The following is a 26,127-nucleotide window of genomic DNA, read 5'->3' as shown; positions in this document are numbered from 1 at the left end:
GATTAAGGATGTTTTTCTGTGGCTGAACTGAAGCGTCTGTCCCCAGGGCTGGAGGCTGGGTATCGCCACAGCTGACCTCCTTCTCTCCATGGTAAGTGTCTCCCGCCTGCCCCTCATGGCCAAACAACTCGTCAGGGGCTCAGGGAATGTGGACTGGCCTTAGAATGAGAATGTGCATGTTGCCAGTTCTCAACATCATTGTCTTCAAGGAAAACCTCATTTGTGTGTGTGTGTGTGTGTGTGTGTGTGTGTGTGTGTGATTTTTTATTTAATTTTTAAAATTTTTGTGGGTACACAGTAGGTGTATGTATTTATGGGTTACCTGAGATGTTTTGATACGGGCATGTGAGATGAAATAAGCACATCATGGAGAATGGGATATCCATCCACTCAAGCATTTATCCTTTGAATTACAAATAATCCAATTACACTCTTTAAGTTATTTTAAAATGTACAATTAAGTAATTATTGACTATAATCACCCTAATTTGGCTATCAAATAGTAGGTCTTACCCATTCTTTCTATTTTTTTTGTACCCATTAACCATCCCCACCTCCCCTCCACAACCTCCCCCACCTACTCTTCCTAGCCTCTGGTAACCATCCTTCTATTCTCTATCTCCATGAGTTCAATTGTTTTTTTAGATCCCACAAATAAGTGAGAACATGTGATGTTTGTCTTTCTGTGCCTGCCTTATTTCACTTAATGTAAAGACCTCTGGTTCCATCCATGTCTTTGCAAATGACAGGATCTCATTCTTTTTTACGGCTGAATAGTACTCTATTATGTTTATGTACCACATTTTCTTTATCCATTCATCTGTTGATGGACACTTAGGTTGCTTCCAAATCTTGGCTATTGTAAACAGTACTGTAACAAACATAGGAGTGCCAATATCTCTTTGATACACTGATTTCCTTTCTTTTGGGAATACACCCAGCTGTGGGATTGCTGGATCATATAGCAGCCCCATTTTTAGATTTTTGAGGAACCTCCAAACTGTTCTCCACGGTAGTTGTACTAATTTACATTCCCACCCTTTTCTCCACATTCTGAAGACCATTTGTTATTATCTGTTTTTTGGATATAAGCTATTTTAACTGAGATGAGACGCTATCTCATTGGAGTTTTGATTTGCATTTCTCTGATGATCAGTGATATTAAGCACCTTTTCATATGCCTGTTTGTCATTTGTGTGTCTTCTTTTGCGAAATGATTATTCAAGTCTTTTGCCCATTTTTGATTGGATTATTAGACATTTTCCTAGAGTTGTTTGAGATCCTTATATATTCTGGTTATTAGTCCCCTGTCAGACGGGTAGTTTGCAAATATTGCCTCCCATTCTGTGGGTTGTCTCTTCACTTTGTTGATTGTATCCTTCGCTGTGCAGAAGCTTTTTAACTTGATGTGGTCCCATTTGTCCATTTTTGCTTTGGTTTCCTGTGCTTGTGGGGTATTACTCAAGAAACCTTTGCCCAGAACAATGCCCTGGAGATTTTCCCTGGTTTATTTTATATTAGTTTCATAGTTTGAAGTCTTAGATTTAAGTCTTTAATCCATTTTTTGAATTTTATATATGGTGAGAGATAAGAGTCTAGTTTCATTCTTCTGCATATGGATATCCAGTTTTTCCAGCAACATTTACTTAAGACTGTCTCTTCCCTAGTGTATGTTCTTGGCACCTTTGTTGAAAATGAGTTTATTGTAGATGTGTGGATTTGTTTCTGGGTTCTCTATTCTGTTCCATTGGTCTATGTGTCAGTTTTTATGCCGGTACCATGCTGTTTTGGTTACTATAGCTCTGTAGTATAATTTGAAGTCAGGTAATGTCATTCCTCCAGTTTTGTTCCTTTTGCTTAGGATAGCTTTAGAGATTCTGGGTCTTTTGGGGTTCCATATAAATTTTAGAATTGTTTTTTCTATTTCTGCAAAGAATGTCATTGGTATTTTGATAGAGATTGAAAACTTCATTTTTATTAGAGAACTGCAAAAGCAAACACCTCCACTTGATAGAGGCTTCTTCCCTGCCTCCATAGGCTCTTGCTGCTGCTTATACTCCAAGATGAATCTGAAAGAGAAAACAACTGCTCAGTTGCTACAAATCATAGGAAGACTCTGGTGAGAAAATCTCCATAAAAGACTTCGGAAAAGATATGTGTCTTAAGGCAGAACTTGAGGAAAAGCAGGAGACTTGGCACAGAAGCCACAGAAGCCTTTTTCCATGTGTAGGAACCTGCAAGGATGGCAGGAGGCTACAGAGAGCAGACTTGAAACCCTGTGAAAAGAAGAAATAAGCAAAGCAAGAGGATAAGCCCTGGGAGAACAGCACACTTCCCAGTGTCTGCCTCGTCCTGCACAGTAAGAGCCAGGTCAACTTCAGGAAATAAGCAAGGCCTCTAAAAGGAAGCACGACCAGAAAATACAGCACAACTAGGAGCATATGGAAAGGATCCAAGAAGTGGAGACCATCATTCGGTAATAGAATCTGCTTTGGAGATGAGAGAGCCTAGAAGGATGCCCAATGCCCAAGCAAATACAGATTGTTCAAAATACATTCAATTTTCAAATAAGCCACTTTGGGAATTTTTAAATTATTCTTATTAATATTATGTATACATGTTACATATAAATATTATTTATTATTAATAATATTATCCACAATGGGGTACTATTCAGCCATAAAAAAGAGATCCTGTCATTTGCAAAACATGGATGGAACTGGAGGTCATTATGTTAAGTGAAACAAGCCAGGCACAGAAAAACAAACATCACATGTTCTCACTTATTTGTGGGATCTAAAAATCAAAACAATTGAACTTATGGACAGAGAGGGTAAGAGGTTGGTTACTAGAGGCTGGAACAGATAGTAGGAGGTAGATGAGAAGTGGGGATGGTTAATGGGTGCAAAAAAAATAAAAAGAATGAATAAGGCCTACTATTTGGTTGCACAACAGTGTGACTATAGTCAAAAACCTACTTATACCAGTTAGAATGGCAATCATTAAAAAGTCAGGAAACAACAGGTGCTGGAGAGGATGTGAAGAAATAGGAACACTTTTACACTGTTGGTGGGACTGTAAACTAGTTCAACCCTTGTGGAAGTCAGTGTGGCGATTCCTCAGGGATCTAGAACTAGAAATTCCATTTGACCCAGCCATCCCATTACTGGGTATATACCCAAAGGACTATAAATCATGCTGCTATAAAGACACATGCACACGTATGTTTATTGCAGCATTATTCACAATAGCAAAGACTTGGAACCAACCCAAATGTCCAACAATGATAGACTGGATTAAGAAAATGTGGCACATATACACCATGGAATACTATGCAGCCATAAAAAATGATGAGTTCATGTCCTTTGTAGGGACATGGATGAAATTAGAAATCATCATTCTCAGTAAACTATCGCAAGAACAAAAAACCAAACACCGCATATTCTCACTCATAGGTGGGAATTGAACAATGAGAACACATGAACACAGGAAGGGGAACATCACACTTCGGGGACTGTTGTGGGGTGGGGGGAGGGGGGAGGGATAGCATTGGGAGATATACCTAATGCTAGATGACGAGTTGGTGGGTGCAGCGCACCAGCATGGCACATGTATACATATGTAACTTACTTGCACGTTGCGCACATGTACCATAGAGTCTAAAGTATAATAATAATAATAATAATAATAAAGGAAAAAAATACAATAAAAAGAAAATATAAAAAATAAAAATAAATTTAAAAATAAATAAAATAAATAAATAAATAAATATCAAAAAAATAATAATAATGAAAAGAGCATAATTGGATTGTTTGTAACACAAAAGATAAATGCTTGAGGTGATGGACACTCCATTCTCCATGATGTGATTATTACACATTGCATGCCTGCATCAAAACATCTCAGGACTCCCATAAATATATATACCTATTATGTACTCACAAGAATTTTAAAAATATTTAAATAAGATAATAATATCATAGTGATTATTTTAATCCTAGAAAAAATTGCTGTGTCCTCAGAATATTATATTACTTTCAAATAAAAACGGGAAATTAAATTGGGATACAGTTCTAATATTGTTCCTTATCCCTGTTCTGCCCTGCCCTCCCATCTCCACTCCTAGAAATATCCAAGAAGAGACCCTCTTTCTTCATCCAAAGAAGACTGAGGACTAGATTCTGTGGAATTTGAGTTTCTGACTAAAACATGGCCTGTTTTTCCTCCCCCTACAATCTAGGACCTGGCCCTTTGGGGGTATTTCTTTTTCTGTAACAATCTAGTTTCTCTTGCCAGTCAGACACGGTCTCATCCAGTGATAGAAACCTGTACTACTGCCATTCAAGTCTTACACTAACCACCTGGTGTTAGCACAGATGCCACAGACCAAGGGCACAGTCCCCATCAAGACAGCCCTCACTGGCTCACGCCTGCAATCCCAGCAATTTGGAAGGCTGGAGCAGGAGGATTGCTTGAGCCCAGGCATTTGAGACCAGCCTGGGCAACATAGTGGGACCCCATCTCTGAAAAAAAAATTGTTTTAATTACCCAAGCATGGTGGCACATATCTGTGGTCCCAGCTACTCAGGAGGCTGAGGTAAGAGGATCACTTGAGCACAGGAGTTCAAGACCAGCCCGGGCAACATAGCGAGACCCTAACTCTACAAAAATAAAAATTAAAAAATTAGCTGGGTGTGGTGGCTCACACCTGTAGTCTCAGCAGCCCAAGAGGCTGCAGCAGGGGGATTGCCTGAGCCTAGGAGTTGGAAGCTGCGGTGACTATGATCTCGCCACTGCACTCCAGCCTGGGCAACAGAGCAGACATCCTGTCAAAAAAAAAAAAAAAAAAAAAAAAAAAAAAAAAAAAGTCACCCCTTACTGCAGAACCAGTCTCAAGTTTGGGGGTCCCAAAGCCACCTGCACTTCTGACAAACTGGCCACAAATTCAAGGTTTGCATGACTCCTTCAACTTCAATAATTCACTGAATGACTCAAAGTGCTATACTTAGGATTACAGTTTTATTATAAAGGATACAAGTCAGGACCAGCTATATAAATAGATGCCCAGGATGAGGTCTGGAGGGTCCTGAATGCAGAGCTGCCATGCCCTCTCCCCACAGCATCAGAGCACATTATCCTCCTGACACATTGATGTGTTTACCAACACCCAGGGGGATCATCAGGTGTCTGGAGCTTTGAATGGGTTTCATTTGGTAGGTGTGACTGACTGAATCATTGACCATGTTATAGAACTCCATCTCTAGCATCCCTCTCCAGGGGTCAGGAGGTCGGGCCTGTATTAAGTGACTCAAAGCCCCAACTCTCTAATCACAGGACTGGCTTTTCCACAAGACTGGCCCCATCCTGAGTCACCTTGTTAGCATAAACTCTGCTGTGGTCCAAGGGCCCACCATGAATGACAGATACTCTTATCACTCAGGAAATCCCAAGGATTTAGACGCCATGTCCCCGGAACCTAAAACAAAAACTAGACACATTCTTTATTATACAACACAATGACAACAGTGGATATTCATTGTTGGTTTTCTAGGTGTTAAACTCTGTGCTGAGCACTTTATATACATCTCATTTGATCCTCAGGAGATCCTGAGAACATGTGCCCAAGGTGGCCAGGTGTGGCCCACTGCTTGGTTTTACACATTTTAGGGAGGTATAAGATATCAATCAATATATGTAAGATGTACATTGGTTCAACCCAAAAAGTTGGAACAACTCAAAGTTGGGGGCATCCAGGTCTTAGGTAGATTCCTTATTTTCTGATTGGCAATTGGTTGAAAGAGTTTATCTAAAGACCTGAAATCAACAGAAAGGAGGGTCTGGGTTAAGAGAAGGTTGTGGAAACCAAGGTTCTTGTTATGTAGATGAAGCCTCCAGGTAGCAGGCTTCAGAGGGAATAGGTTGTAAATGTTTGTCAGCCTTAAAAAGGTGCTAGACTCTTAGTGAATTCTCTCCTGGGTCAGAAAAAAGACTTGGAAAGGGAAAGAGATCCTCTACTGAATGTAGATTTTCCCCAGAGACAACTTTGCAAGGCCATTTCAAAATATGTCAAAGAAATGTATTTTGGGGTAAAATACTTTGATTTCTATCAGGGCCTACTATCTGTCATGTTGGTATCTTAGTGCTACGAAGAGTCTGTTTTGGCAGTCTTAACGTCTCTGTTAATGTTAATGCTGTTGGTCAGCTATGCCTGAATTCCAAAGGGAGGAAGGTACAATGAGGAGTGTCTGACCCCCGTTCTCATCATGGCCTGTTTCAGGTTTACTTTAGAAAGCCTTTGGCCAAGAGGAGGAGTCCATTTAGTTGGTTGGGGGGCACTTAGAATTTTACTTTTGGTTTACAAATAATCCTGTGTGTTGGATACATGATTATCCCCATTTTACAGATGACAAAACCGAGGCATAGAGAAAGGAAATAACTTCCTTGAATTCTCACAGCTGCCACAGCTGGTTAGTGCCAGAGCAGGGATTTGAACTCATATCTGTAATGTGTACTACTGAGTCCCTCCAGCCCCTCTAGAACCTACTGTAAAAAAGGAGAAACCAAGAAGATAGCCATTTTTGCTATAGAATAACAACACGGATCTAACATGACGACCCAGGCCTACTTAGCATTCTTGGGGGACGAAACAATCTATGTTCTGCCCTAGAGTGAAAGTATTCAGCCTTTAGAGTCAGAGGGGCTGCTGTGAATACGGGCCTTTCTAATTAGTTGAGTGGTGTTGGAGGGAGAAAAAGGTACTGAACTCTTTATAAAAATGTATAAAGATACACAAAATCTTTATAAATTAAACAGAGATTCTGCTAACACCTACTCACAAGTTTGGTCTGAGGAATAAAGGAGATAATTTATTTGAAAGTGAAAATCACTTTTCCAGTGTAAGGCTTTTTTCCCCCACTCAGCCCGTCCCTGGCCTTTCACCGTCAGAATTATCTGCTCTCCACCTGATCTACTATTTATTCCTTACATCTCACATGATGCCCTTAAGCCTCTCTGATTGCCTTGGATCATATTTTTGTTCCTTAGCTTGATTATTTTTGTACCGTTCACATGGACCATTACTTCAACTTCAGGAAACACCCGCTTTGCAAAGCATTTACTAAGCAGCTCTCGGTGCATGCCACTGCACAAGGAGCATGGCCGAGGGGCCATGAGGAGCTGCAGCAGTGTGGTGGGAAGGGCCTGGAGCCTGCCCTCCACAGAACCTGACTTCTGGCCCCCATTCTGCCTCTTCCTCACGTTGTTACCTTAGGAAATACACTTAACCCTCCTGCATCCCAGGCTATCATTTGTAAAATAACACAATAATTGTACCTGACCTGCCCAGCCCCGTGGGCAGTGGGAGAGTTGTATGGGAGACTATATGTGGAATTTTTTTGAAGCTAATTATGTGAGTAGAGAACTCTAAGACTAGAGGGAATAATTATGTAAGACAGCATTGAAGCAGACACAGACTCCCACATACAGAGAAAAATAATTCTAGAACAACCCTATAGAAGGAGCAGACAGAAAAATAGCACAAGACGTGCACGCAGACAAATGTGTTCAAACCACAGAGTCAGGTTCATTTTGGAAGGCAGCTGGCAGGGAGGGCTGGAGAAGAGGTGAGAGATTGTTTACAAACGTTACTGGGACTGGGAGCAGAAGCATACATAAAGCCAGTGGCAGTGTGGAAAAATCCAGTGCTAAAAAGGAGAAATGCCCATAAGTGGGTCTTGAAAATTACAATTTGATTCCCTAGGTGGCACCAATGCATTCCACGGTGATGCTTAAGAAGCTCAACTCTTCTTGTCTATGTTTTGTTTAAAGACAGGGTTTTGCCACATTGCCCAGGATGGTCTTGAACTCCTGGGCTCAAGCGATCATCCTGCCTGGGCCTCCCAAAGCACTGGGATTACAGGTATGAGCCACCTTGCTGGCCAAGCTTAATTCTCGTAATGAATATGGTTATCTGTGGCCATAAGCAATGGAAAACGCCTCCATGTAAGGTGGGTGGAAGGAAATCCAAAGCTGCTTGGTGACTTCATTCAGATGAAGGCCACATGGGTTGCTTCAACTGCATAAAATCTCCAAACACTATTTTCTGACAGGATACAGAAGAAGTAAATTGAATATTTTTCTTTCTTTAAAAAAAGAAAGAAAGAAAGAGAGAAAGAAAAGAAAGGAAAAGAAAAATTGAGGGCTTTGAGGGCTTTGGGTGATAGCTTTGAAAATAAATAAAATGTAAAAGCTTTTAAAAAACTTTAAGCTTTGAGAGAGATACGACTGTGACCTGAGTCACACAGTACGTGCTTGCAATTTCTGTTTCTTAGATTAGAGATGAACTCTCTTCTTCATTGTTCTTGTTCTGTAAATGACTAAGAGAGAACAGAGACCAGACCTCCCCTGCTTCTAATCACTGTTCTTCATTATAGATTAACTGCCTCCTTTATTATCTTGTACCCAACTCAGACCAGGTGGTGCAAAAGACCCCTTACTGTTACATCTGCACTGTGGAATGTTAAATATACCTTTCCCAAAAAGAAAAAAAAATTACCTTGCCAAATCGGATTATTGTAACTATGCAATAAGCCGTATATAGAAAGATAGTGAAATTCTATTAAGCTTCCCTAAACTTTAACCATATAAATGATCCCAAACTTCTATACTTTGGAACACTCGCTCCCATGCTTTGGAATCTGTGCTTCCTGAGTGGCTGTCCTCAAACTTTGTGCTCAAAACTAGATTCTGACCCTTTTGATTATTTTAGATTATTTTTACTTATTTTATCTAAGTTGGTGCTAAAATGTAAAATCTTACCTTGGCTACTTTTGTTTATTCATTTAACAAATGTTTGTTCAGTGCCTACTGTGTGTGTAATCTATGCCTTTGAGATACCCCAGTGAGCTGACAAAAATCCCTGCCTCTGTAGAGCAGGTGGATTCTCACTGGGGAACATAGAAGAGGCAGAGAGACTGACTGTGTGCAATAAACTAATCAACAAGGAAGTTAAAGAAGAAAGGAGACATGATCAATGCTACTCAGAAAAGAAGAGGATCACCTGAAGGGAATTAGAAGTTCAAGGTGGGACAGTTGGAATTTTCAATTCTGGAGTCATCTTGAGCACGATACTTAACCTCACTAGGCCTCCTTTCCTTTTCCATATTAGGAAATGAATACCTGCCTCAGGGTCACAGCCATAATGGGACAAGGTCCTCTACTCAGCACCTGATTCAGATGAACACCCACAGAGTCACCACCATCACTGTTACTCACCTGAGTTTTGTCCATTGGACCACTGTACACAGAGAAAGAAAAAGCTGGTAACTGTGTGGTTTATGGAGTTTAAACAACCTCTTCCACCAGAGCCACTGAGCCTAAACTTACTTTAACAAGGAGCAAAGGACATTTTGATCCACAGCAAGAGAAAAGGTTTTCAAAGCAAATACCCTTGAGATAGAAAACAAAGATTCCACTCCAGTTCATTTACTTGGAACAGCAGTGGTTGGAGGAGGGTAAGACCGGGCTGAGAAGAAGAAAGAGCACAGGAGGCCCCAGGGCAAGAGGAGGAGGTGAATCACAGCAGGGGATGGAAAGATGGGAAGAAAAGGCCAAACCATTCGCTGGTTTTCTGACTTTATTTCCAAATGCCCTGCCAGAGATGTGCTCATTAATGGTTTGTTTGAACAGGCCATGTCTACCCAATGGACCTAGACTTCAAGGAACAGGACAGAACTGAGGGAACCTCAGTTAAGGTCAAGGGCCTGCTTAGTCTCATGGACTGTACAGAGAGTAGGAGAAACAGCTTGCCTTGGAGACAGCCTAGGATCAGAAATAATAAGGAACTAATCACCCATGCTTCTTCTGCAATAGTAGAAAGCAAACAATTCATCAGTGGCCCCAACTATCTCTTGCCCAGACCAGTTTATGCCTTACAGAACCCCCTCACACCCCCAGCAATTCACACACCTGGTTAATTTTTGTATTTGTAGTAGAGACAGGGTTTCACCATGGTAGCCAGGGTGGTCTCGAACCCCTGGCCTCATGTGATCCGCCTGCCTCAGCCTCCAAAAGTGCTGGGATTACAGGCATGAGCCACTGCACCCAGGCAGGCTAGCATTGATTTTTGTTCCAATAGCTACTTAGGCTCACTGTTAATGTGGCTTTTGTTGCTTTTTACTGGCTGTTTACTTCTCATAAGTACCACAGAGGACTTTCTATGTGCTTGTATAATAAATCTTATAAATCCAGTCTAAAAAAATTATGTTTTTTATAGTTTGCCTTGGTAATTCCTAGGCCTGGGAGGGGGACCAGATATATCAGGTGCCCCATGAGAAACCGCTCCTAGGGCAGTACCAGGTACTAGGGAACATGAGAAACAGATGCAGACTCAAAGGGTAGCTTCCGTTGTCTGTACAGTAGCTTAATGATGAAGGTGGCTGAGTGGCAGTTCTACCTGGTTCCAGGAACCTCCTCAGCTAGACTTGTTTTTGTTTTTGTTTTGAGACAGAGTCTCATTCTGTCACCCAGACTGTAGTGCAGTGGCGTGATCTCAGCTCACTGCAACTACCGTCTCCTGGGTTCAAACGATTCTCCTGCCTCAGCCTCCTGAGTAGCTGGGATTACAGGTGCCCACCAGCACATCTGGCTAATTTTTGTATTTTTAGTAGAGACGGGGTTTCGCCATGTTGGTCAGGCTGGTCTTGAACTCCTGATCTCAAGTAATCCACCTACCTTGACTTCCCAAAGTGCTGGATTACAGGCATGAGCCACTGCACCCGGCCTCAGCTAGATCTTTAAGGCAATGGTTCCCCACCTTTTCAAGTATGAGATGCCATTGTAACATTAGAAAACTTCATAGGTCTCATTAACAGTGCTTGTATCATTCATTTTAAAAATCCTTATTGTCAAGTGACATTTTTTTTTCTTTTGAGTCAGAGTCTCACTCTGTTGCCCAGGCTGGAGTGCACTGATGTGATCGACAAGTGACATTTTAAAATGAATGTTGTGTTTTACAGATGGCAACAGCGCCCTCACACGCCATGTACAATTCAGCCTACGGACGTACTTGGTGGCATTTCAGTGTGATGAGCCTCACGGGGGTTTTCAGACACAGACTTTGCTAAGAACAACATGTGGATGGTTTTAAAAGAACTATTGGAATGAGCAGACTACAATTTTCCAACAGTTACTTTCAACACAAATGCATGTGGAAAGCTGAAATCATATGCATCTGTGGTTAGATTCTGGCCTTAACCCTGTGCTGACCTTGAGCTTCCCCGTAATCGTTGGGCTCTTTCTTTGCCTCCAGGCTGAATCATCTGCTGCTTTCTCCCACTACTAGGAATGAAGGGACCTAAGCTCCAATGTGCTCATCCCGGAACACCCAGGCGCTTTGCATTTCTCAAAGTTCAGTTCCCCAAGCACAGGTTTTCTGCTCTGCTGGACAGAACGACAGCATTTCAATCATTCTCAGGCTTACTCTGCTCCTGTTCCTACTTGTCCAGGTCCATAAACCCAGGACTCACAGGAAGGGCCCCTCCCCTGGGAGCCGTGTTCAGAGGACGGTGCCTATGGCAGGTGGGAGTGGTCTATGAGCCCCTGGGGCTGGAAGATTCCCCTCCATTCTTCAGTGGCATTTCCCTTGGCACTTGTTTCCTGCTGTCACTACAGACACCTGAACCCTGAAGCTTAACCCCACCTTGAAGCTAGGGCATGGTTACCTAACGTAGGCCTCCCTCCTGTGAAGGCAGGTCTGAGAGGCCATCTGCAGAGAAGCAGGGTCATTCCTGAGGGGCGGGGAGCCCATCGCAGAGACTCCAGCTGCTGCCTGACAGTTTCTGAGATGCCTGCCAAGAAAAAAGGAGAATTCTGGTTAGAAGGGAGCTAAAAACTCTGGGGAAGTATTTCAATATCTAATTGAGAGACAGGCCGAGATGGCAGCTAGGACCACTGTGGAGACAATCTCAGACAATCTCAAGGAGCTTCAACCAAAGCAACCAATGACAGGGGGAGTTCAGATTTCTCTCTTAAATTCTGCAAGGGAGGCCAGTGTGGTGTCTCACACCTGTAATCCCAACACTTTGAGAGGCCAAGGCAGGAGGATCACTTGAGGCCAGGAGATTAAGACCAGCCTGGGCAATGTAGCAAGACCCTGTCTCTACAAAAAAAAAATTTAGCCAGTGTGGTGGCAAACACCTGTAGTCCCAGCTATTCGGGAGGCTGAGGCAGGAGGATCACTTGAGCCCAAGAGTTCTAGCCTGCAGTGAGCTATGCTCACACCACTGCACTTCAGCCGGGGTGACAGAGCAAGATCCTCTCTCTAAAAAATAAAATAAAGAATAAAAACAAAGCTGCAAGGGGAAGGGGAAGAAGAAGATGCTGAGACTTCTCTCAACAGGAGGATAAGCCCCAAAGAAAGACCTTTTCTTGAAGGCAAAGTTCAGCTCCTTCATCACGCGTCTTTAGTGCTGTGAGCTTTTGTGCTGTTGGCCCTTAGGACCAAGGAGGCAACATGAGCCCAGATCCAGTAGAGCTACTAGTGATGGCCTGAAGGGAGGGGAGTCTAGACCTGTCCTCCTTATTATTATAAAACTTTAGCCTAATCAGCTTCTGGGAAGCGGTCTAATTAAAAGTGGAAAGAAGCTAAAAGTGGCAGCTAGTCAGCTTTGTGTACAAATCCCAACTCCATGTCTTCTGAGTTGCTGGACCAGCCCAGGCAAGCCCCTGAATCTCCTTATGTCTCAATTTCCTCATCTGTAAGAATACTAGTCACAGCAGACCTCCTTTATAGGGTCGTTGTGGCCCATGGGCTTGCAATAAATTTGGTATCTAATTTTGGAGTGATTTAGGGCTGCAGTTTAACAAGATTGATTCCAAATGTAGCACAAAGTCGGCTCTGAATCAACATCAATGGAATGAATTACTCTCAATAATAAATACTTCAAGAGAGGTAGCTGCAAAAAAATGTCCATGACTGATAAATTGTGTGCAGGGTGAGTTTTACAAGGGAATGCTGATACTTTATGAGTTGAGATGGCACTGAGTCTTAAATAGAGGAAACATTTCAGAAGAGAAATAAATACAATTGGCTTTCCAGAACTGCATTCTACATCTGTAGATTCAACCAACTGTGCATCAAAAATATTCTAAAAAAAGAGATGGTTGTGATATATAGACTTTTTTCCTTATCGTTTTCCCCTAAACAAAACAACAACTTTTTTTTTTTTTTTTTTTGAGACGGAGTCTTGCTCTGTCGCCCAGGCTGGAGTGGAGTGCAGTGGCACGATCTCGGCTCACTGCAAGCTCCACCTCCCGGGTTCACGCCATTCTCTTGCCTCAGCCACCCGAGTAGCTGGGACTACAGGCGCCCGCCACCACGCCCGGCTAATTTTTTGTATTTTTTTTTTAGTAGAGACGGGGTTTCACCGTGTTAGCCAGGATGGTCTCGATCTCCTGACCTCGTGATCCACCTGCCTCAGCCTCCCAAAGTAGTGGGATTACAGGAACGAGCCACCGTGCCCGGCCTACAACTATTTACATAGCATTTACATTGTATTTGGTATTGTAAGTAATCTAGAGATGATTTAAGTACACTAGAGAATTGTGTAGGTTACAGGCAAGTACTGTGCTATTTCATATAGGGATTTTGTTATCCTCAGGGGCCTTGGAACCAATCCCCCACAGATACCAGGGGACAACTGTATATGGTTCTGCAGAAGTGGCCTTGACATCAAGATACCTAAATTCTAATCCTGATTCTGCTATCAATTTGTTTTGTGGCATCAAACAAGCTGACTTCAGACTCACTGTTTTTTCATTTGAAAAGCGAAGTTGGGCCAGATTATATCCAAGGTTTATTTCTATTCGGACAGTGGATAATTCTGTAACAGTCTCTGGAACTTCTGCAAGAAATGCTACTTGTAAAGCAAGGCAAAAGTGGTTTTAAGGGGAAAAAAAAAAGATCTACGTCTATTACAATACATGCCTCATTTTTACCGGGATAAAAACCACTACAAACATCATCCTCATCATTGCTATTTACCTACTGTTGACTGTGTGCTAGACTCCACACTAGAGCATGTTAGACATATGATCTCATTCAGTCTTCTCAACAATTCTCAGCATTTCACAAGATTCATTCTGAAAAGAAAAGATTTGGCCACGTGCGGTAGCTCACACCTGTAATCCCAGCACTTTGGGAGACCAAAACGGGAGGATTGCTTGAGCCCAGGGGTTCAAGACCAGCCTGAGCAACATGGAGAAACCTTGTCTCTACTGAAAATACATAAATTAGCCAGGCATGGCAGTGCATGCTGTGGTCCCAGCTACTCGGGAAGCGGAGATGGGAGGATCACTTGAGCCAGGGAGGTAAAGGCTGCAGTGAGCCATGATCACACCACTGCACTCCAGCCTGGGCGACAGTGCAAGACTCTGTCTCGAGAAAGAAAAAAAAGGAAGAAATTTACATTCCCTCTAAAAAAGGAATTGGATCATTATGGACTGCATGACTTAAAGCTACCATTTATTAGTAGTCTTCTACGTGCCAGGTACTTTACATACTTTTTTCCTAATCTTCAAACAACTCTGCAAAGTAGGCAGTACAGGTCCTGTGTTAGTTTTCTATTGCTATGTAACAAATCATCACAAACCTGGTGGCTTAAAACAGGACCCATTTATTATCTCACAGTTTCCATGGGTCAAGGAGTCCAGCATGGCTCAGCTGGGTCCCTTGCTCAGTGTCTCTCAAGGCTGAGACACCAGCAAGGTGTCAGCTGGGCTGTGATCTCATCTCATGTCACTGAAGTCTTCTTCCAAGCCCACCAGTGGCTGGCTCCAAAGATGGCCTGCCCCCGCTGCAATGGCAGCCAACGTTCCTGACGGGTATAGGACTGAGCTTCCTGCTTTCTTGCTGGTTGTCAGCTGGGGCTGCTCTAAGCTCCTAGAGGCTGCCTATCATTTTCTGCTGTGTGGTTTTCTCCACAGCAAGGCAGTTTGCTTCTTCAGTCCCAGCACTTCGGGAGGCTGAGGCAGAAGGGTCGTTTGAGATCAGGAGTTTGAGAGCAGCCTGGGCAACATAGTGAGACCCCATCTCTAAATAAATAAATAAATAAGTGCCATCAGGAGACTGGTGACTCCCATTTGTCTGTGACTTCTGGACCCTCTTTTCAAAGACTCACCTGACTAGGCCAGGTCCACCCAGGATAACCTCCCCTTCATTAACTCAAAATCAACTCATCGGATACTCTAATGGCAGAATCCCTTCACCTTGGCCATACAATGAAAGATAATCATGGGTGTGATGTCCCACCATATTCACAGGTCCCATCACACTCACGGCAGGGGGTTATCCAGGGCGTGTATACCAGGTGAAAGGCCTAGGACTCTGTCCACCACAAGCCCTGCTTTATAAGTCATGAGTTACCTGTCTAAAGTCCTATGGGTGACAGATAGTGACACTGGACCTTCCCCCAAGCAAAGCGTCCTGAGCCTACCTTGGGGAGAAATAGCCCTCTCTGGACAAGTCCAAGTTTCTTCTTACACATCACAGCTCTGTTCTAACAGCAAACTTCACGATCTCAAAATGAACGCTTCCTGAGGTCATCTGGAGCACCTGCATTTCCTGAGTACTATACTACATGTCAAATTCACTGCGGCTCAATCTAGACCCAGATTCCCCTGGGAGTCCCCCGTCGGTACACGTCAATCAACTCTGAGCCTGTGCCATCAATTACCCAGAAACCAGCTGACAAAAATGACTAATAACGGCATGCAGGCAAGGGAACAGATCTCCTGACTTGATTCTATTTCCTCTCTCTCTGCCCCTACTCTGTCTTTGCCCAGGCATCACACCATTGCTCACAAATCTTCACCACCTGGACAGTTTCCCACTCAGCTTGTGATAATCCTTCTCTTGCCTGGCTTGGGCCTCACCCAGATTAAGCACTCAAGAAAAATCTTGGATTGAACTCTTCTTGCTTGGTAATAAGCACATTTTAGACTACCTTTAGCTTCTCCCCCAAAGTTTCAAGTGCTGGGGGTGCTTAACTGATGTTTGATGTGTGCAGAGCTGTGTGCATTTAGTCCCTCAGTTTCTCCCCAGGTGAGTCTGGAGAGAGAACGTCTCTAGTCATTGGGTCAGACACTTCCCTCTTTTCTCTACACAGGTAGAAACATGCTGAGCTTTTCCTACTCTAGAGAGCACAGTGCAAGGAACTCCAGTCTGTCAGGCACCTACTAAATGTCATATCCATATACGTGCAATGATCTATCACCTTTGGAATTGTAGAATCTGAGGCTCAGAGAGATCAGATAACTTGTCAGAGGTCATACTGCTGTTGGCATTGCAGCTAGGAGTTGAACTCAAGGCTGTGTTTTGGCAAAGCCGTCCTCTTTCCATACTTTACTGTTAAATGTTTTGTTGTGTTTTCTTAAACCAAGTATAGTCCCAACAACTTTGAACAGCGTTTGGTAGGTAAAAGCTTTAAGGGGATCTTTTAAGATTTTAATGAGACTTCTTAACAGATATGCATTTCTCAAACGTGACAACGTAACAGATTCATATTAAACGTAAAACTTGGTATTTCTATCGAATTTTTCCATACATTTCTGCATCTTAGTGCATGTATTTGCCTGAGATATATTAGTCTTTCAGGAAATATTTGAAGACAGAAAGGCAGGATGAGAGGAGAGGAAGGCGGTGGGGATATGTGGGGTGCTGGCGGGCTGTGTGTGGGGTGGGGGATGCCTGCTACCATGAACCTGAGAGCTGCAGAGCCGACTCAGGACTGGTACATCCTCGCTGCTTTAGCGTGCTTCTATCGCCACCTAGCCACCTTGGGGAGAAATGCCCTCTCCGGGCAAGTCTGTCCAGACTTCCCCTAAATACAGTTTGCCCACTTACAGGTGGGTACCTTTAGACCATGAGACTTGGATAGTCCTTCCCACAATGGATGCCTGTGTGCCCTACCTTTTTTTTAATTAGTGGCTTTCTTTAGCAGTTGATTCCAAAGCCTATTACATTTAAAGAGAAATTTTTGAAAATTGGTATCACTGAGGATTGGCACCATTAAGCCTTCTCAGCACAAAAGAAGGGGATTGTTACTCCTTTGAGAGCCCTTTCCTGTGGGAGTTCCTGATACTGCCATGGACTCTCCCTGTGCACATGTCCATATCCAGATCAAATGTCGTCTCCATGAAACTTGCAAAGCAACAGCTTCCATTTAATTCACACTTGCCATGTGCTGGGGGCTTTATGAGTGTTTTCTCATGTAATTCTCACAGCAATCTTCTGAGATAGGTATGATTACCTCCACTATGTGGTTAAGGGCACCGAGGCACAGTGAGGTCCTGGAACTGGTCCATGGCAAAGCTGGGATTTGAACCCAATTGGCCTCTTCCCCAGGCCTATGACCCTCCTTTCATCCAGTGTCCCTTGATTTCCCCAGACAAAGTGTCATCTCCCTCCTCTGCAAGCACTTTGTTTCTGTCTCCTAATGCCATTTTCGACTCCTTCCTTCAGATTATATTTTCTCTTTCTCTAAACCACAGACTCCAACTCTAGGAGGGCCATCGTCCTCTGCTGTGTTGTGTGTGCACACACAGATTCTCGCTTGAGGTGGTTACTCAATTCATTCATCCAGGTTGTGAAATTGCAACTGCTTCAATTTTTTGTTCTATTTCAGTTGTTCTGAGTTAGTGTCTCCCAAGGTATATCTAAGGATCCCTGGTGTCAGAGAATAGCCCAGGGTATTGTAGTTATTTGCATTCAAATCTGTTCTTATAGGAGGAGGATGGTCAACTAATGGTGCTGTATATAACAAAGGCAGAAATGAGACTGACCACCGAGAGAGGCAGAGGGGAAGAGAGAGCTGCAGCCAGACTGGCGGCAGGACCACCTGGGAACAGTGTCTTGGTTCACATATTTTGGGGAAAGTGATCAGCAGGCAGGGAGCAAAGAGTTCTGTTGGCTCCATCCTGGAGCAGGCTGAGTAGAGGCATCAAGGAAAAAAATGCCCCTGGTTTGCTGACTCTTCCTCTTTTTTTTTTTTTTTTTTGAGACATAGTCTGGCTCTGTCACCCATGCTGGAGTGCAGTGGTACAATCTCAGCTCACTGCACCCTCCACCTCCTAGGTTCAAGTGATTCTCCTGCCTCAGCCTCCCAGGATTACAGGTGCTAGGAGGCTGAGGATTACAGTCGTCCACCACCCATGCCCAGTACTGTAAAAGTGCTGGGATTACAGTCCTCCACCACCATGCCCTGCTAATTTTTGTATTTTTTTTTTAGTACAGACAGGGTTTCACCATGTTTACCAGACTGGTCTCGAACTCCCGACCTCAGGTGATCCACATACCTTGGCTTCCCAAAGGGCTGGGATTACAGGCATGAGTCACCGCACCAGGCCAGGTTTGCTGACTCTTGGGAGTCTGGCTGTGTTGTAAGTGACAGGCTGTCCCGGGTTCTCCACCTTCAGCTATGAGCACCATCCTGCATGAGGTTCCTCAGCAGGGGACTGAGCACTCGCAGGGCACTGGCAGGACGTGCAGAGGAAAGCAAGACCATGCGTCAGTGTGGGAAAAGTGCAGAGCGAGGCCCAGGACTCTGAGAGAAAGGAGTCCTGGCCCAGAGGTTGTGTGAGGAAAGCGTGGGATAAATGGGATGCCCGAAAGCAGAGTTTGGGGTGATTAGATAGGAAAATAAAGATTGGTGGGTGGAAGAAAAGGAAAGAAATAACAGGTGTAGATAGAAAAATTCACAATAAGAATGACCGTGGGTGTGGGACACAGGCTGGTCAGGCAGATGGTCAGACAACTGGAGAGGTGCCCAGCAGCTTGGAGCCCTCGGGAGCTTAGGGCATCAGCTACTGACCAGGAGGGAGCAGCACAGGGTCTTCCCCACCGCTGCTCTCATGGGGCGCACACCGGCTGAATGTCTACAAGGGGTATAGGAAAGAGGAGAGAGAAACATGAATATCCGAGGTCACCAAAGGACATGCAAGCCAGTCAGTGACAAAAGGGAACGTGGCACAGCATGGAGGAGCCGCCCTTAGGTCAGATCAGGCTCCTGTCATCGTCACCGGTGACCCTCCCTGCCGAGGGAGGTGGCCCTGGCAGCGAGCACCTGTCCCGCTGGCTGAGCGGCAGCCCACGTGTCCGGGGCAGGGTGGCCAGCTGGCCAGCTGGGCCAGAGCCCAGAGTGCTGAGGCTCGCAGCCCGATCTCGGCAGTCCTGTGCCCTCGCATCAGGCCACAGCCCACAGGTGGCTCTTCCCGCATGCGGGAGGAAACACAAAATCCCTGCCAGCGGAGAAGGAGCAGCCTGTGGGTTTCACGAAATGTGCGACTCTGATCTCACACCCCTTAGAATTTCTAGTAAAAGATCCTGAATGTCTGACTTCCCAAGAAGGAACCTTCCTGGGAAAGAATAGGCAGGAATGTTTTCAGAGCCAGTTCCTCAATTTCTCCAGGTTCCAAAAAGCTGCAAGACCATACTCACCTCTTCAGGGTCTCCACATCCCCTGAATATCATATTCAGCTGTTGTTCCCATCACACCTTGAGCAAATTTTTGTGGCTGTTTCTAATTATTCCCTCTGCCTGGGGAGTTCATTTTGCATCACCGTGTTACTTTGGGCCATCTAAAACTATTCCCATCTTACCATATGTGTTTGGCTCTCACTAATTGGGGAAAGTTATTTTTAGTATTTCCTCTTCTTTCCATCTTTGCAGATCTGCCCTATTTAGGGAAAAAAAAAATCCTAAAACAGTTTTGTGTTTTTAGAGACATACCAGAGATGCTTTTAAAGTTCTACAAGCAACATTTTCATGTTCAACGTGGAGGTCAGTAAGAGACCAAAAATCCCAAATCCCAGATTGTACCTCCTACTCCCTGTGCTGGATTAGAAAGAAAACAGGATCCTCTTCATCCTTCAAGACCCAGTCAGTTTCATCACCTCTGAGAAGTCTTCTCCTGTGTCTGCTTCCATCCACCCCACCCTGCTTCAGGAAGACTCATGTTGCCTAGAACTCAACAACCACCCTGGAACTGTGCCTTCCTATTTTTTATGTTTCAGATACATACCTATACCCCAATAATTCTACCAAATTTAAGTTATCTTTATGAAACTAAATATGAAGATTCAAATTAGATTTAAAACTCGTTTAGCTAATCTGTTCCAAAAGCAACTTATATCTGTTAATTGGTCGTTTGGTAAGCAGATTTAGACTCATTTTAGTACTTTAACTTAACATACCACTCTCGGCACACAAATACTTGTTTATTGATGTCAAAATTAAGAAATTGTATTTTTTTTTTTTAAGACAGAGTCTTGCTCTGTCACCCAGGCTGGAGTGCAGGCACAATCTAGGCTCACTGCAACCTCAGCCTCCTGGGTTCAAGTGATTCTCCTGCCTCAGCCTCCCAAGTAGCTGGGATTACAGGCGTGTGCCACCATGCCCTATTAATTTTTGTATTTTTAGTAGAGACGGGGTTTTGCCATGTTGGCCAGGCTGCTCATGAACTCCTGACCTCAGGCGATCCACCCACCTCGATCTCCCAAAGTGCTGGGATTACAGGCGTGAGCCATCACACCCAGCCAGAAATTGTATTTTCTTATCATCTGGTTTAATATTTTGCTTTTTTAACTGTTACTTCACCAAAATAATAAAAAAGCAGTTTTGAACCACATAGGAAAATGAATCTTTTTCTAATTTTGGCCAGGGTAGACCTGCTGGTAGTACTCAGAAATCGGTTACTATTAAAACAGTTTAATTTTTTCAGTTCTTCATTATTCAAAGACTCCAATTAGCACCTCTTTCAAATATGTGAGCAGAGAGCTTTATAAAAATTTAATTAGGCCGGGTACATTGGCTTATACTTGTAATCCCAGCACTTTGGGAGGCCAAGGCAGGAGAACAGCTTGAGCTCAGGAGTTCGAGGCCAACCTGGGCAACACAGAGAGACCTGACTCTAAAAAAAGAAAAGAAAAAAGAGTTAATAAAAAAGAATTAATCCACTACACACCTATTAGAAAGGCTAAAATCCAAAACACTGACAACACCAAATGCTGGTGAGGATGTGGAGCAACAAGAATTCTCATCCATGGCTGGTGGGGAATGCAAAATGGTACCGCCACTTTAGAAGAGAGTTTGACAGTTTCTTACAAATCTAAACATACTCAGCTGGGTGCAGTGGCTCATGCCTATAATCCCAGCACTTTGGGAGGCTGAGAGGGGTGGATCACCTGAGGTCAGGAGTTCAAGACTACCCTGGGCAACATGGTGAAACCCATTTAAAATTTTTTATTCTACTAAAAATACAAAAATCAGCTGGCATGGTGGCACATGCCTGTAGTCCCAGCTACTTGGGAGGCGGAGGCAGGAGAATCACTTGAACTCGGGAGGCGTAAGTTGTAGTGAGACGAGATCATGCCACTGCACTCCAGCCTGGGCAACAGAGTGAGACTCCATATCAAAAACAAACAAACAAAAACTTAAACATACCTTCACCATAAAATCCAGCAATTGCACTCCTTGGTATTTACCCAAAGGAGTTGACAACATACCCACACAAAAACCTGCATGCAGACATTTATAGCAGCTTTACTCATAATTACCAAAACCTGGATGCAAACAACATGTCCTTAGGTGAATGGATAAATAAACTGTGTTACATCTAGACAATGGAATATTATTCATTGCTAAAAAGAAATGAGCTATCAAGCCATGAAAAGATATGGAGGAATTTTAAATGCATATTAATATGTGAAGGAAGACAATCTGAACATCTACATATGCTATGGTTCCAACTATATGATATTCTGGAAAAGGCAAAACTGTGGAGATAGCAAAAGAATCAGAGGTTGCCAGGGGTTAGCAGGGAGGGAAGGATGAACAGGTAGGGCACAGCGGATGTTTAGGACAGTGAAAATATTCCCTATGAGACTGTAATGGTGGATATGTGTCATTATACAATTGTCCAAACCCATAGAATGTTTAACACCAAGAGTGAAGCGTAGTGTAAAATATCAACTTTGAGTAATGATATCTCAATGTAGTTTCATCGATTGTAGCAAATGTACCATTCTAGTAGGGAATGTTGACAAGTGGGGAGACTGTGGGTGTGTGGGGTAGCAGTGTATAGGAAATCTCTTTACCATCCTCTCAATTTTACTGGGAACCTAAAACTTCTCTATAAAATAAAGTCTATTAAAAATAAAAGTATTTTTTAAAAAATTAACCACCCTTTATTAAAAGACTTTGTAGGAAATTAAGCTTAAGAGAATAACTGTTACTACATTTTGGTTACTGCTCTCTTCCCAGTCTCTCTCTGTATTCTGTAGGTCCAAGAAACTAACTTGGGAAAGGAGAGGGAAGGTTCTTATTTTCATATGCTGGTAAGACATTCTAGTACTACCATGTCAAAATATAAGCTTTAAAATTGTAGACCAGTGGTGGTGGGGGCTCTGCAAGCCAGCTATTGAAAAACAAGTGGATTCATGTCTGCACTTTAAATAAGAGGTGATAAGTAGAAAACACAAGTAGGTTCAGAATGGACTAACAGGGCTTTTCAAATTTGAATGTTGTGTTAGTCCATTCTCACGCTGCTATAATGACATACCTGTGACTGGGTAATTTATAAAGAAAAGAGGTTTAATTGGCTCAAAGTTCTGCAGGCTGTACAGGAAGCATGGCAGCGTCTGCTCAGCACCAGGGGAGGCCTCAGGAAACCTACAATTATGGCAGAAGGTGAAAGGGAAGCAGGCATGTCTTACGTGGCTGGAACAGGAGGAAGAGAAAGAGTGGGGAGGTGCCACACACTTTTAAACAACCAGATCTCACGAGAACTTACTCATTATTATGAGAACAGAAACAGCACTAAACAGAGATATCCACACATAAGATCCAATCACTTCCCACCAGGCCCCACCTGCAAGATTGGGGATTACATTTTGACATGAGATTTAGGTGGAACACAGATCCAAACTATAGCAAATGTGTATACAAATCACCTGGGATCTTATTTAAAATGAAGATTCTGATTCAGTAGATTTGGGACAAGTCCAGTAATTCTGCATGTCTAGCAAGCTCCCATGTCCCAGGTGACATCTGTGCTGCTGGTCCAGGAACCACACTTTGGTGGCAAGAATGTGAGCCACTGTGTGTGTTGCTATCATTAGTCTTCCTGGTATTGGACTTGAGACCTTCTTATTCATCTTTGTATCTCCAACACTTGTAAGGTGACCAACATCAAGTTGAGTTAACACATATTTACAGAATAAATACAACTTAGCCTTTCTTTCTCTAAAAAATGGTGAGAGCAACTCTCTCAGGTATGGATGGGATAATATCCAAAAGTATCCACACTTCTTCAGGGTTGAAAGACCTTCAAAAGGGGTGCGGGGAGAGGGGAGGGATAGCATTAGGAGATATACCTAATGCTAAATGATGAGTTAATGGGTGCAGCACACCAGCATGGCACATGTATACGTATGTAACTAACCTGCACATTGTGCACATGTACCCTAAAACTTAAAGTATAATAAAAAAAAAGAAAACAGTGAATGAATAAGATGATTAATAAATAAATAAATAAATAAATAAAATAAAAAAATAAAGAAAATCTAAAGAACAAAAATGCTCACCATTCAGCCCATATCCACTTCCTTTTTGTAGAAATGATAGAAGCAAAAATAAAGAAAATAGCTTGGTGAGACTAGATGGTTAGATGAAAGGGTTCCAGGGAGTAAAGATGATAAGGGCTCGAGCTAGCACACTAGAAAAAGTCTCCTTTTCCTAGGTGCCAGTTTCCAAACTATGCTTTGCAAAGAGAACTGTGATGAACATCCTTAAACACTGAATTAATGTGTGTCAGCAAAATAATTTCCCTAAAATTGTTTTATTCTAAGGAAATTAATAGGGAGTGTGCATGTCCTTTCAATAACATGCTAGAGCATTGTCTAAAAAGCCCACTGAAGATTATTTAATTCTCTAACAGAATGTCCCTGTGTTTGCCTTTAGTATTTACTATTTGAATATAACTCAGACACTATGGAGTTCTCTGTGGCCTTGTATATTTCCATCCAGTAGAAGATCTTATTACAAAGGTTATGGTCCCATTGTCCTGCACCATATGATGCAATTGTGTATGTAACCTACCAATGTTATTTAAACATCCTTTTTTTAAAAAAATTTTTTTATTTATTTAAAGGAATAATTTTATAAATAGAGACAAGGTCTCGCCATGTTGCCCAGGCTAGTCTCGAACTCCTGAGCTCAAGTGATCCACCTACCTTGGCCTCCCAAAGTGCTGGCATTACAGGCGTGAGCCACCACACCTGGCCTATTTGAACATTCTTTTAAAAATATTACTATAACCCAGCATTTTGGGAGGCCAAAGCAGGTGGATCACTTGAGCTCAGGAGTTCAAGACCAACCTGGGCAACAGGATAAAACCCCGTCTCAATTAAAAAAAAAAATTCCTATAAATGCCCAGTTCCTCAAAATGCTTTCTCAATCAGTTTTACCACCTTACTGAATCTCTCATTAATGAACAAATATTTGACATGTGCTAATTGTATATTTATATGAGAGGCATGTTTTTAACTTTTTAAAAATTATTCTTTGACAGAATAAATTACCAGAAATAGAGCTTGGCTCAGTACATCACATGTCTTCAGACCAAGGACAACTATGCTGGAGGAGCTGTATTTCCTTCACCATCACTGAGGAGCCTCATCTGCACCTGGAATGAATTAAGATATCAATGTCCTATTTTCACTGCATGCTGTTTAGAAATGAGACTTTGAGAAGTCTTAGGAGAGGGTGAGTGTATTTTTGTATGTGGAAGGGAATGTAAATAATTTTGGGTCAGTGGGCAAACAGAGGGGTTTTTAATAATTCTTTGACACCCCTCCCTACTGTGGAGCTAATTCCCCTCCCCTTGAGGGAGTCACCCGGTGACTCATTACTAATGAATAGAATGTGGCATAAATGATAGAGCATGACTTTTTTCTTTCTTTCTTTTTTTTTTTTTTTTTTTTGAGACAGGGTCTCACTCTGTGACCCAGACTGCAGTGCCATGGTGCAAGCACAGCTCACTCAGCTTCAACCTCCTGGGCTCAAGCAATCCTCTCACCTCAGCCTTCCAAGTAGCTGGGATTATAGGCACACACCACCATATCCAGACAATTTTTGTATTTTCTGTAGAAATGGGGGTTTCACAGTGTTGACCAGGATGATCTTGAACTCTTGGACTCAAGTGATCCTCCCACTTCAGCCTCCCAAAGTCCTGGGATTATAGATATGAGCCACCAGGCCCAGCCTGACAGAGCATGACTTCTGAGGGTAGGTCATAAAAGACATTGTGACTTCCAGTTTGCTCTTTGATCATTTGTCTAAAGGAAGTCAGCTGCCATGTTCCAATGACACTCAAGTGGCCCTATGGAGGGGCCCAAAACAGCATCCTCCCGCCAATAGCCATTGAGGAACTGAGGAACTGAGGCCCTTTGCTAACAGCCATGAGTGCACCATCATGGAAGTAGATCTCCCACCCCTGTCAAGCCTTCAGATGACTGCAGCCCCAGCTGACCGCTCAACTGCAACCTCATGAGAAACCCTCAGCTAGGACAACTCAGCTAAGCTATTCTCAAATTCCACAGAAACCGTGAAATAATACATGCTTATGTTTTAAGCAACTAAGCTTTGGTTAATTTGTTACACAGTATAGATAACTAATACGGCTGGCTTATCAGGCATGTGTAGTTTAAGGCTTTTCATGCAGATTGCAAAATTGCCTTCCTGAAATGTTATGCCAATTTACACTCCCAGGAAGAGTTGCATAAGAGTGCTCATGTTCTCAGTCCTTCCTCTTGTTAGGTGCTACATTATTTCTTTATTCTTTCTGATATTCTTTATTCTTTCTGATAGAAAACAGTATCTTATTTTATTACTCTGATTTATATAGTTTTAAAGTTCAATGAGGTTGAACATTTTTCATATATTTATTATCTGTTTTGTGACTCTCTTGATCAAATGCTCTGTGTGTGTGTATATATATATGTTAAATTGTAGTGTTCATTTTTTTCTTTCCTTGATTCCTAAGGTCTATTTGGCTTTTAAGCATCTTATATCTG

The 26,127-nt window shown here is 42.9% G+C and overlaps 1 long non-coding RNA gene across 2 annotated transcripts; it reads right to left on the bottom strand.

Moving 5' to 3' along the window:
• Positions 1-260: 260 nt before the first annotated feature.
• On the bottom strand, positions 261-25,299 carry LOC129051505 (uncharacterized). 2 transcript variants are annotated; one of them, XR_008515827.1, is made up of 6 exons: positions 25,131-25,285; positions 24,634-24,737; positions 18,352-18,930; positions 11,721-11,846; positions 11,266-11,436; positions 845-2,069 (listed from the first exon to the last, which is right to left on the bottom strand). It is a non-coding gene; the product is annotated as an uncharacterized LOC129051505 (long non-coding RNA). The 2 variants fall into 2 exon arrangements; XR_008515828.2 differs by lacking the exon at positions 11,266-11,436 and having other exon boundaries at positions 261-2,069; positions 25,131-25,299.
• Between the last annotated feature and the right edge of the window lie 828 nt (positions 25,300-26,127).

The sequence above is a fragment of the Pongo abelii genome, chromosome 17, assembly GCF_028885655.2.
Source record: "Pongo abelii isolate AG06213 chromosome 17, NHGRI_mPonAbe1-v2.0_pri, whole genome shotgun sequence".
In the NCBI taxonomy this organism is placed as follows: domain Eukaryota; kingdom Metazoa; phylum Chordata; class Mammalia; order Primates; family Hominidae; genus Pongo; species Pongo abelii.
Note: the sequence above shows the minus strand (reverse complement) of the source record. Positions and strands in the feature narration are given on the sequence as shown.